We start from the raw sequence: 14,134 nt of genomic DNA on the forward strand, positions 1-14,134 counted from the left end.
ATTATTTTATTATAGTATTATAGTATGTATTATAGTATGGAAAGAAAACATTTATTAGAAAGAAACTTATAGGATGCCTTAAGCGCTTCTCTTGAGCAGGCATATGTCCAGAACTTTTTGTTATAAGAGATCCAAGCTTTGGGTACTATAAACCACTACGTCTATGCAGTATTGAACGGGAATTATTTTGCACCCGAAAAGATGATAAGTAATTGTAAAGTACTTTCGCCTATAGTTTCAGAAAAAAAAATGATGGAACTAAATTGTTCTCATAGTAGAAAAAATACAGATGAAATGTAAGTGAACAAAAGTATTTTAAGTTAGGAAACTTGGAGAAGAGTCTGGACCTTGTGGACTCTGCCTGGGTGTGATTCTGGACTTAAAGAGCTCTCGTCACAATGACGTCGCACTTTCCTACGTCGAATACATATTTTGTTAACCTTTCTTGTGTTAGAGAGAACACGTTCTTGCACTGACAAGCAATACTCAACTGATATCAGTCATACTGTGTTATTACAGTTGTGATCAGATGTGTTTTATAACATATGTTACAAATCGTTCAGTCATATTCGTGCATTTTTCAATTAGCGCCAAATCCTATTGATCAAACGAATCTGATCAATTCGGACTTTGAACATTTGTGTCCAATTCTTTATAATTATCTTCAATATACACTTCTCCACGTGGATTCCACTCGGATGACACCCCTCTTCTCAAAGAATTGAGTCACAGTGTGCTGATCCAAATGGAACAGGTTTGTAATCGCCACTATACCTTTTCGTACCACCATAGTTAAATGTCATGCATTAACAACAGGTCTGGTATGTATGCACATATATTACTAACTGTTGTGTCACTTGCCCAGCACACTTTCCTCGATGCTCAGTAGAGTGCACATCGGTAAAGGGACAGGTTTCATTTGACACGCTTTATACAATGATAAAATTGCACAGCTACATAAATTGAGTGACAATAAAATATTCCGTTTTCACTTTTATCCAAGCTTTCTCAACTTAACCCACGGAAGTATCATTATACTTGTGTTCAGAACTTTTGTGGCTTCTTGCGACGACATTCTTAATGTTAGAACTGTGAGTATTTAATGAAAAAGTATAGTTTAGATACGTGGATGAGATCAAGGCAAAATTTCTTCTATAACCTAGGTATTTAATGAAGAAGAATACAACATTCATATTTCAAAATCACTATAAAATCCTTTTCTCAACGTATAGACAAAACCATTAATCTTCTGTAGCTTAGGTATGTGTGGATAAGGCAAAAGTAAGATATCTTGTTGAACCTACGTATTTAATGAAAAACAGTACAATATTTACATTCGGAAATAACCATTCAGAGTCGCGATTTTATCTTCAAATTTTGCATCCTTAATTTGTCTGTTTCCTGGTGCGGTACAATAATGAAATTTTATTGAGCGTCATAAGTTGGGTAACAATATAATCTTCCATTGTTACTGTCGTATATTTCCATATATTTGTTAACTAAGAGTAACTTGTCAACCCCCCTCCCACCTCAGGTAGATTTTAGCGCCGAAAGTAACCGTATCTGCAATCATGTAGGAGAGGAAACATTCCTTCTCATGACTAAAATTAGAAAATAAAATACAATCTTAAAATGTACATATTGTATTTTAAAAGTGTTCTTTCAAAAACTAACAAATAAAACGAAACAAATTAAGTAACAGTTTTAAATAAAATTACTTTATAAAAAGATGTTTATGGATGACTAAGAAAATAAGCATGAGGAGAGCTGTCACATATATATAAATATATGTGAGGTGTCACACACACACACACACACACACACACACACACATATATATATATATATATATATATATATATATATATATATATATATATATATATATATATATATATCAATAATAAAAACATCTATGTAGTATATTGAGATACCTATCTATAAACTATTTTAAATACCAAAAATAAACTCGATAATATCATATATAATAATATACAAAAATCTAATATTTCATATCAATTATATACAAATCAAAAGATAATACAGAACGTGTATACATTATGTTATAAAATACGAGGGTCACTACGAAAGTTTTGAGATACGCATTGTTGTGGCACAGTATTTGAATTCCAACAATTGCGTTCGGTAGTGGAACCCAGAGCGAAGAAGCAAAGAAAGTTTCAACTCGCCTCGCTTATCGGCGTGGCCGTATCGCCTTCACTTGTTTGTTGATGTGAGCAGTATTCAGATGTCTAGAATGGAGCTCGAAAGGGAACATTTTCGGGCAATGATCTTTACGATTTCAAAAGTGGTTTGAACGAGACACAAGGCCTTGACCGTTTGCAGGGGGCATTTGGGGACCTTGCTCCTTCCCATGCTACAATTTTTCGGTGGTTTGGTGAATTCAGAAGAGGCCGGACATTGCTTAAAGATGAAGAGAGAGCTGGACGTCCGGCAACAGCTGTGTCAGATGAAAACACTGCCGCTGTGGAACAAATGATTCGAGAAAATCCTCGAACAACTTTCAAGGACATTGAATCTACAGTGAACATTGGATCGCTAGCAGTAACAAAAATTCTTCATGTTCATCTTCGGCTCAAGAAGGTTTCATCTCGTTGGGTGCCTCACACTTTGACTGAACAGCAGAAGCGCATGCGTGTGGAATGGTGTGAAGAAATGATTGCAAGATTTGATGGAGGCAATTCTCGACGCGTCTCTGACATTGTTACTGGTGATGAGACTTGGATCTATCAATTTGACCCTGAAAATAAACGCCAGTCTACAGTTTGGATCTTTCCAGACGAAAATCCACCCACGAAAGTGAAGCGACCGCGAAGTGTGGGGAAGAACATGGTCGCAACTTTCTTCTCGAAATCTGGCCATGTTGCAACTGTTCCACATGAAGAACAAAGGACAGTTACTGCTCAGTGGTATACCACTGTTTGCCTAACAAAAGTGTTCCAGAAGCTTTGCGAACGGCGTCCAAGAACTGGATTGCGTGGGATCTAGCTTCATCATGACAACGCGTCCACACGCATGTCCATCACAATTCAGATTTTAGAATCTACGGAGGTCAAACTTATGACTCATCCGCCGTATAGCCCTGACCTTCCTGCCTGTGATTTTTTTCTGTTCCCCAGGATCAAAGATCGCATGCGTGGGAAGAGATTTTGCAACCCTGAAGAAGCTGTAGTGGCTTACGAAAATGAACTTTCAACACTTGAAGAAAAAGACTGGCAACACTGCTTCCAAAAGTAGTTTCGAGGATGCAAAAGTGTGTGCAGTGTAATGGTGAATACTTTGAGAAAATGTAAGTGTTAAATTGATTTTAAGTATGTAAGTTATTTCACATCTCAAAACTTTCGTAGTAACCCTCGTACTATATGCTTGTGATGTTGTATACATATACCGATAGTAAATAGAACATTATATTATAATATTTGGTCTAGGAATTAATTCGTGCGGGTGGACAAGAGATGGCGCAACGAACGGAGCGTCCCACAGTTCCGTGTATCCACACATGTGTTGCAAACCCCTGTCATCGCGTATCGTTCGTAGTATAGGGCAGTGGATTAAAGCGTCAACAACACCAGTTTGTAGTTAAGTGAACATGGCGCAATTTGTGCCTGATAAAGTGTTTTTGCGGGGTGTCCTGCTGCATTACTTTAACATGCAGAAAAGTGCGACTGAAAGTCATCGTATTTTGGTGGAAGTGTATGGTGACCATGCTCTAGCTGAGCGAACGTGTCAGAAGTGGTTTACACGGTTTAGAAGTGGTGATTTCGGCTTGGCAGACCAAGAGCGAGCTGGACAGCCAAAAAAATTTCAAGACGAAGAATTGACAGCATTGCTCGAGCAGGATTCGTGTCAAACGCAGGAACAACTTGCAGCAGCATTAGGCGTTGATCAAACAACAGTTTCCAAACGCTTGAAAGCCATGGGAATGATTCAAAAGATGTCACATTGGGTTCCACATGAATTGAAAGACAGAGACGTTGAAAGACGAAAAAACATTTGCGAATTGCTGCTTCAACGACAGAGCAGAAAGGGGTTTCTGCATCGAATTATTACGGGTGATGAGAAGTGGATCCATTACGAGAACCCTAAACGAAAAAAGGCCTGGGTGAAACCAGGTGAACCAGGTCCATCACAACCAAAACGAGATATTCACTGTGCAAAGGTTATGCTGTGCATATGGTGGGATATGAAAGGTGTGGTGTACTATGAGCTGCTGCAACCAGGTGAAACTATGAACGGAGAACGTTATCGACGACAATTAATGCGTTTGAAGCAAGCTCTGGCCAGAACACGACCAGAATGGGAGAACAGACATGATAAACTTATTGTTCAACATGATAATGCTCGCCCACATGTCGCAAAACCGGTCAAAACCTATTTAGAAAATGTCGGATTGGAAGTTTTACCCCACCCGCCGTATTCACCAGACGTTGCTCCTTCGGACTACTACTTGTTCGATTGCATGACCAACGATTTGATTGGACAGCGGTTTACTTCTTCAAAAGATATCGTAACATGGGTCTCTGACTGGATCGCTTCCAAGGATGAGGACTTCTTTCGCCACGGAATCCGTACATTGCCTGACAGATGGGCGAAAGTGGTGGCTAGCGATGGACAATATTTTTCTTAAGGTATTTATGTATTTTGTGTTTGTACTACAGCTTCAATGTGTGCGTACCAACCGCACGAATTAATTCCTAGACCAAATATTAAAGTCAAATTTCAAGAATTTTTATCATGTGATTATATATGAGAACGCTTTGCATGCTTTTCTTTTTAGACAAGCATAAATATATATATATATATATATATATATATATATATATATATATATATATATATATATATTTTAAAGAAAAGTAATTTTCTTCAAAACAGGATTATTTTTTACTTCTCAGTACGATTTATTTAATTTCGTTTGTAACTTATATAAAACATGTTTTTAAAAATGTTTGTTTTATGAAGCATATACACTATTTGTGTCAGATTTCTATCAAGAAAATTATTACAATTTTCTTTATGCAGGTTGGACGGCTTAAGACCTTCGTACTAAACAACACGCAAAGGTGAAAAATATGAATTAGTGTGTGTGGTAAACATACACTCAAGGAAAATTAATATGAGCCCGCTTCGTCGTATGTAACTATGCTTACCGAGTGACGTCACACTCAATTTGAAGAGCTTTTACATGGCTAAGCTGTTAGCGTACGCGCCTTTGGCGTAGGATATCCGGATTCTATTCTCGACGGAGCTCATGTTGTTCGGATTCCACCTTTATCAGTGGGTCCCGTCTCATATAGCCTCGCTGCTTATAGGGACGTTAAACTGAAACTCACGTCAAACCAGGTGTAATTTTGTAGCGTTGTGTTTCTTCTTTTAGCCATTATGACTGTTTCTGTGGGCGTTCTGATTTGACTGTTTTGAAATTTTGGGCGTTCTGATCGTCGGATGTTTTGTTCTAGATCCACAAGGTTCATGTCTACTCAATAAGATCCCTCCTTGCAGGTTTAATGGATAACAGGCCCACCATCGGTGCACGAGGTCCGAGGTTCTGTTCCCTCTGAGAGAGCAAAAAACTTAATTTCACAATTATTTACTTTCATTAATCATCCATATATTTTATCCTAAAGCGCATAACTGTATGACTTTAAACTAAATAGTTTATTTCTATTTAATAAGAAAGAAAATATTTTTGTAAAATTAATTATGTGGTGACTGTGTACGAACTAATACTAGATATGTTACTAAATTGACTCCACTTTAGGTAAGATTGTAGATTTAACGACTGTCATTTTAACATTTTACTCCGAAGTGCAATTGAATTAAAGTAGACTATGTTGAAATGACACAGTCATTTCTTACTGTGCAGTTCCATTACAGTTACTGAACTGTAAATATTCTAAATTCTAATGTTTTCAGTTGTAATGTTTGTAATTTACAACACGTACATTAGAATTCTCTTTGTTATATTAAAGTGAAATTGGCAACATTACATTGGGTTTTGTTTCTAAGCTACAATGCAATTTATCACCGTAGTAACAAAAGTAAATGAGCAGTGATCCTCAGTGATATATGTCCCACTTCTTAGAACATAAAGCTGTAATAGACTGATACTGAATATCGTTCCTCAATATAAATAGAAGGATATAAATGGATGTAGAATACTTTCCTTTGAATACACATTTATTTCCCCGAGCAGGAACTTGCGTTTCCTTTCCACTTGACAATGGACAGATTTATTATCTTTTAGTCCAAAAGCGTGCACTGAACGATACAGATCTTTCTTTCTCCCTACAGCTACCATCGATCTTGATTTATCAATGTTTCCAATTCCATAGCCAACAATATTTCCTATGCATTTCAATCTAGATATATATTACGTATTTCCTTTATTCTTCCGCATTTTGTAAATGAGTTGGTTTATAGCGAAAGAAAATAAAGAGATTAGGAATACACTGTTTTTGGTTTTATTTTACTAAAACCGTTGCACAATTTGGATATTTTTGATAGGAAATTAAACTTGGTTGTAATAAAATCTCCTTTTTGAAAACAAACCCTAGAATCGGTAAACGGATAAAGGAGAACATTCCACAATACCTTACAATTGCAAAACGAGAAACAAAAAATCGTTTATCGGAAATACCTTCATCGCATATAAAAGTTATTTGTAAATTGTACTAGGAAAGTTTCGCAGTACGACGCAACCATGTGACGCAGGAGTCTGCTTCTTGGTGCATGCTGAGACATGTTCATACTTGCACAGTAGCTACTGCACCGAGTTGATGGGCTGAGTTATTCATTATCAGTGATAATCTAAAGTGTTTGCTATGGCATCTTGATCACAAAATAGGATATGACTAGTTTAGCGGTGAATATTTGTAGCATGTGTTATGACCTTTCATTTCCCAAAATACGGAAAGATGAATTTGGATATTTAGTTTTACAGAAATTGTTATTGTGGAATGTTGTCCATTATTTTTGAAATATTACCCTCTTTTCACTCACTGGTTGTTATTTAATTGTAACCAACGAAAACGTTTTCTTAGTTATAACAAGCATCGGACGTGAACAACAATCTTCCAGATTTAAAAGCTATCATTCAGAGAAGACAAATAAAACATTCTTGGATCAAAAAATCCAACATATTTCGATCAAAAGTGTTCTTGACGCCTTATACCTGGAAAACTACATATAACGCAGTGAAACCCAAACTATCACTTAACTCAGCATGATGTGCTTATTCCGTAGAAAATACGATAACTTGATTTAGATGGCCGTTCAAAACTTTTGTGGCCCCTGATGCAAAAACTAATTATTGGCCAAGATCGCAATCTTTTGATGCATTTTTTGATCATTCCTAAAATTCTTGGCCAAGATCGCAATCTTTTGATGCATTTTTGATCATTCCTAAAATTCTTCGCAAGATTGCAACCTTTTGATCCATTTTTTGATCACTCCTAAAATTCTTGGCTAAGATTGCAATCTTTTGATCCATTTTTTGATCATTCCTAAAATTCTTGGCCAAGATCGCAATCTTTTGATGCATTGTTTGGATCATTCCTAAAATTCTTGGCAAAGATCGCAATCTTTTGATGCATTTTTGGTCGTTCCTAAAATTCTTGGCTAAGATCGAAATCTTTTGATCCATTTTTTAATCATTCTTAAAATTCTTGGCTAAGATCGCAATCTTTTGATGCATTTTTGATCATTCCTAAAATTCTTCGCAAGATTGCAACCTTTTGATCCATTTTTTGATCACTCCTAAAATTCTTGGCTAAGATTGCAATCTTTTGATCCATTTTTTGATCATTCCTAAAATTCTTGGCCAAGATCGCAATCTTTTGATGCATTGTTTGGATCATTCCTAAAATTCTTGGCAAAGATCGCAATCTTTTGATACATTTTTGGTCGTTCCTAAAATTCTTGGCTAATATCGCAATCTTTTGATCCATTTTTTGATCATTCTTAAAATTCTTGGCTAAGATCGCAATCTTTTGATGCATTTTTGATCATTCCTAAAATTCTTTGCAAGATCGAAATCTTTTGATGAATTTTTTTTATTATTCCTAAAGTTCTAGTTTCCCCATCCATCAAAAAACATTGCCATAAACAGGAAATTGTAGAGCTATTTATTATGTTTACAGAAATTCCATCGATGCAATTGACACGAAGAAAATTTTCTCTTCCTTATTCCATCAAAGGAGGCGGCGTAATCTAGTGGTTATAGCATTCGACTGACGTTTGCGTACTCCCGGATTCGATTCCCGACCGTTGCATCCCACTTTTTGGAGTCCACTTAGGTCGTCAGGTAAACTGGGGAATCCACTAGGTCTAGAAAACTCCTGATACGTCTGTTAGAGAGAGGGAGATGCAGCGCGCTGATCACGTGTTAGTCCCTAGACTGGACGTAGTTCAGCCAATCGCTAACATATGGAGTTGGAGTGGCTCAGGCCCACAAAGGCTGTCAGTCCAAGTGGTTTGGTTTATTCCATCTATGCTTCCACTTGATCTAACCTTACAGATGTAAGGTTTCCAACGTGATCCTCTCGCCTTGACGTGTATTCTGCTGCACCGAATCTTTGCATGAATGTACCATCATTGGATAGTATATCAACCCAGGATTGCCTAGAACCAGAGCGTGCGTGGAACACTATGGACCATGCTCTTGGACTGACCATGACAGCCAGTTTTGTTGGATCACGTATATAGGCGAATCCATTGAAATCTGACCGAGAAACCAGAAGGAAGAGACGCCTGGAAACAACCACGACGATCCAAAGAGAACTATGATGCGCAACCCATGCCAGGTTCTAGATAACTCCTCCTTCCATCAACCATATGCGTCACGACTAGTTGCGTGGTTCTGTAGTCCAACTCTTTTGCAAAGAAATTCTGTGGAGGGAGGGCGACCTGCATATACGTACTGTGTGGATTATCTTGGATGATGGACTGTGCATCCGCCAGCAGCACCAGATCCAAGCTACGTTTGTGGTTTAAGTTCACGTCATTAGTAAGTCTTGTTCTTTATAACCTCGGTGTTGCATAAAGATACAAAAACTCAAACTTAATTCATTTCCCTGATACAATTTTCTCCCTCCGCGTCTGCATAGAAAATATTTTCTCATTTCATGCATATTTCTAGATCATGATTCCCGTAACTTTTACCGAATTGTATCATTAAAGTTGCTGCACATCGTTATCTCTTTCTCTCTCTCTCTTCTCGTTTCCTAGATCCTATTAATCTTACGATTTAGTTGATAGATAGATAGATAGATAGAGATAGAGATAGAGATAGAGATAGAGATAGAGGGAGAGAAAGAGAGAGAGAATTATACTACAAGAGTGTAATACTTGGTAGAGTAACGGTACACAGGTTTATCCTCACATGTTTTTAAATTATAAAACGGGCTTTATACAGATTGTACACAAGATTAGAAATAAGTAAATCTCTGAAAGTTCCTTCCTCTTTAATTGGACCTCCTAACCGTTGTAGCTCGAAGGTTTGAGGTTTGTTCGTTGAGAATGACACTACTCGTTCCAGCTGGTCTAAAGAAATCTCTTGGTCGTTGCAGCTCAGCAGTAGAGTTGGTATTTCCTCTCTCTTACAACTCGGAGATAGGTGAGGATACCTCTTGTTCATTGTAGCTCAGAGGTAAGGTTAGAGGAGTCTATCCCGCCCGTTGCAGCTTGAAGAGATAATTAGGACATGATCAGTTAATAACTGATCACTTCTGCCTTGAGGTGCCAGTTTTTATAGTCAGTCTTCGGAGTCGGAATCTGTGGAGGGGTTGAAGGGGTCCTCTTCGTATCGCTTCGTGTTCCATTCTTCCGACGCTATCCGTCAGCTGTTAACTGGTGATTGTGTTGAAGCACGCAATGTAATTTAATAATACGAGACTTCTTAGATGCAGGTGTATTGCAACAATATTCATGATCCATAGTAGAGTATTTGCAGTAAACTAACAACCTTCCACAATCTTTTGTGTTTCTCTAATCTCTTCATTTTGAACTGAGAACATTTATCTTTCATGGAATGTAGTTGAATCATACACAAATTGTCTTTTTTGCAGGGATTACACAATTAGCAATCATATCATATTAGCAAGGTAAAACTAATTGTATCGGAAATTATTTGCAGTAGATATGATGGGCAATTGAAGAAATGTATGCCATAAGTCTGACAGATATGGTGATTGCATAATTGAAATATAAAGAATATCTTTCCCTATAAAAATAGAACAGAAAGTAATACTTTTCTTGTTTTTCGACTAAGTGTATACTATTCTGTTTCTGGTGATCTGTAGCTATCAGAGTTGTTTATTTCAGGAACTTTGAAGTGACTACTTTTTATTTTTAAGGAAAGGATCTTTTGTCGTTGAAAGTGCTACCTTGGAAACAGTAGGAGGATTCTTTTTCCAATGATTGATTGCGGGTTTTCTCTGCGCATTCAATTGCTTCAAGAAGAACATCTGATTCTGATAGCAAGGTAAATTGTACTCGTTTTCTCAAATAGGAGAAACGTTAAACTCCAAATAGACACTAAAACAAAGTGTCGTACCAGTTACGTAGGATGTCAACTTTTGTCATACTTGTATATTTTAATTTCATTTTTTAAAGCAGTACTTTACATGTGTAGTAGTCGAACTCACTGTAATGATGAGAATTATTTGAAATAATTTTATTGCTTTTTATTCTGTCGTTTACAGGTCATTTGAATTGTAATTTAATAATTCAGTGCAAAATATATTAATACAAATTTAAAATAATTTATGTCACAAACATTTACAAACTCAAAATTAATTCTCCATTATATGGTGAATATCTAAGGTGTATACTAAGTAATTTTAAATAATAGAGATTATAACATTATTCTACATTTATTATTCTGTGAGGACAATCAAGTAGGTTTCTATCATACGTTCTTTTAACGTGAGCAAATGCAGCATGTCATATCGGAAGTTAACACAAAGTCCGAAATATGCCAATTGTAACACTTTAATCTAGGGGTGGCTACCTCGACGACAGACAAGTCGTTAGAGGTAGCCCGTAGTGGTCGGCATGATACTGTTTGTATCGATCATAGTTATTGTTTAGAAATTATCTCTAGAGGGTTACTAGGCAGATACATAGAACGCCAGTGAATTCTGCATTCATAAGTAGTCCTTAAACACGTAAAGGTTAGTCACTCCTTCTTTAAAGAAAGTAAACAGAAGTTGTAAACTTTAAAAGTACTGCTAATCAATTCTCTAATTCAGAATGGAATTATCAATGAAGAGTACTGTTGGTCGATTAGACAATCAAGATTACTAAAACAATTCCCAGATATCCTCAAAATATCTGATATGTCATTACTCACATAACTTCCATTTATCTCTGAGTTTCCTTATTACTAAAATAATCGTCCTTTACTGATTTTAGGAAACCTCTATTGCACACTGACACGCCAGAACATTATGACCACCTACCTACAAGGACGGATCACAACTTTTTCAATTTCCTGGCACACAACATACCTGTATTACAACAGTATAATAAAAGAAGGTTAACATTCAGAGTATAGCCCCTCCTATTTTACTGTCTGCTATCGTCTTCCTTCTAGTTCCTCGATTCCACGTCGATATCACGTATCCAGATGCAAAGAAGACGATACCACTGCTGTTTCGACTTCCTGTTGGTTCGTGAAGCTTCATGATTTCAGAAAGTGTACATGGATCGAAACAGCTAGTCATAAGCAGGCCAGAACTATATGCGGCGTGTGGCATCAGTTTGATACGTACGTTTTTCTAGTCGGGTTTGGTTTTGTGTTATCCTGTTGCGTTTAACGGCACGCTTTTGGCTCATCAACGTAGACTATTTTTGGCGTACTGCCGCATATATCCGCCCGAATTTTTAGGAATGAAGGTCGGTATTGATGGTGCGACCGTTAGGAAGGATTTCCAAGTAAATTACCTATTGTAGTTCCGCCATAAAATAAAGCATATATTTACGCTCGATACGGCCCTGTTTGACGACCGGTTCTGGAAGTTGACTCTTGCTCATCTGCTGCTTGTGCACATTGGGTTTTGAAAAAAAAAAAGACACCCAATAGTCGTCAGATATGACAATCCCTTTCAGGAAATGTTCATCACACGGACTTTGCAGGAGATGTCGGCATACATAAACTCTCTTATAAGCTTAAGCTGCGGTGGCGCAATGCACAGACCCAATTCATTTTCCCGAGTTCGTGAAGTTGACATACTACAGTGAACTGAGGCATGATCGAGTTGGTTTCACAATCGTCATGTGCTGCGGAATGGACAACTGATCTGGTAATCGATGTGATGAAGGCAGTAGGTGATTTAGTGGACTATCCAGCATTATACCACTCCTCTGCAGCTCAATGTCGGTGGGCATGTGCCTATTCCAATAGTTGTCGATAATAGCGCGTGGTTAACATAGATACAGCGTCGGCTGCAGAGGCCCATACCTTACAATAGTCACTCGTGGGTTGTACACTGTTAAAGTCTGTTGTTAGTTGTGCCATAGTTTGTAACCTATGCTGTTGTAGCAACCTCGACAGCCTACGACGTCCGACATCTTTAGGAAAGTGTGCTCGTCTTAAGTTCTGTAGTTTTTTGTTATAGTTTCGCCGTCCTTCTCCCACCTTTGGAAGACAATAACCAATGTGCTGTGATTCACGAACACCCAACAAGTAGCGCCGTTTCCCAGATGTTCACTGTCAGTCGCCTGGTCATCACAATCTATCCCGTATCATATTCTGATATATTGTGGGTCTTCTTTATTCTATGCACAAGCATCACACTGATCCAGTGAGATCCTTGTCACCACATGGCGAAGAGATCTGCTGTGTCATATACTTCTTACCTCAACATAACAACTTTGTTTAAAAAGTAGAGCCTGATAATAATGTTTTTGAGTGGTAAGTGTATTTACATAGTGCAATTTGCAGCAGAGCTAACAAACCATCTCATCATTTACTTTGTTACGGTTCAAGTAAACGTTACTGTATGTATTTTTGCTCTTAAAGATAGGAACAGACTTTTATTTTCTTTATGTGTAAGAAATTTTTACAAGGCCAGGTTCCAATTTTGATCACCCATAACTCGAGAACCAAAGATCTTCATAACAAAATATTTCATATACGTATCAAGATGGTGAAAATCTACCGGTATCTAACTTCGATAAAGATCGGATTTAGCTAAAGACGTTTAGCAACGTTTTGTGTAAAAAATGGCCGAGATACAAACCCCAAATTAGATGGCTAATATATCGGGAATCAATGGTATACGTTGATAAATATTTCATACACCTATGAAGCAGGTAAAATCTAACACATAGAGAAAAAAAAACGTATGTGGCATATGTAAATACATAGGTTACATGCGTAAATCTTGTAGTTTTTGGACTTAATGTGCAACTTTAGGTAGCATCCTGCAGCGGAATGTATAACTGAAAACATATATTTTATAACATTTTTCTTATAAGTGTTCCGTTTATACGTACTTCAAAGGCAGTCAGGATTTCATATACAGATGGACGTATATAACAAGTACATGACGCAAATAATATATGTATACGTATATAATATCCGGAAGACTGTAAGATGTCAGACATTCTGCAGCGGCATAATGTAACATCTAAGCGGGGGAAAGCAGTGAGTATGTAGCATATGCTCTGTAAGATTTCCGTAGTAAACATATGGATTCCGTATATTTGTACAATATACTGCTGTCCGAATAACGGATTTTTCTCAGTGCATTATGGTAAATTTTACGAAGGATGAATACGTATTTGAGATTATATGATATAGTGTTCTTTGATATTGATTCAAAAAGAAAGAAAGAAAAGAGGAATGAAACATATTGAAATGTACCTGACTAAAGCAGTATATATATATATATATATATATATATATATATATATATATATATATATATATATATATATCCTCCCTCAGACACATTACCAAACAGGTACTGTAACACAGATATATAATCTATATATATATACTGCTTGGTCAGTTGGAATGTTATTAGCAATCTTGAATTTTAAAAAGCTGCAATGAATAATTCACAAGATGAAATCTGCCACTCAAGTTTTCTTTTCATGTAAAGAA

General features: G+C 36.9%; 1 protein-coding gene across 1 annotated transcript in view; it reads right to left on the reverse strand.

Moving 5' to 3' along the window:
* The window catches only part of LOC145690710 (cell adhesion molecule Dscam1-like), a 934,280-nt gene that overhangs the window by 891,194 nt on the left and 28,952 nt on the right, over positions 1-14,134 (reverse strand). The gene's annotated exons all lie outside the window — the stretch shown is intronic.

The sequence above is a fragment of the Thermobia domestica genome, chromosome 7 (genome assembly GCF_964235325.1).
Source record: "Thermobia domestica chromosome 7, izTheDome1.hap1.1, whole genome shotgun sequence".
NCBI classification, from domain to species: Eukaryota; Metazoa; Arthropoda; class Insecta; order Zygentoma; family Lepismatidae; genus Thermobia; species Thermobia domestica.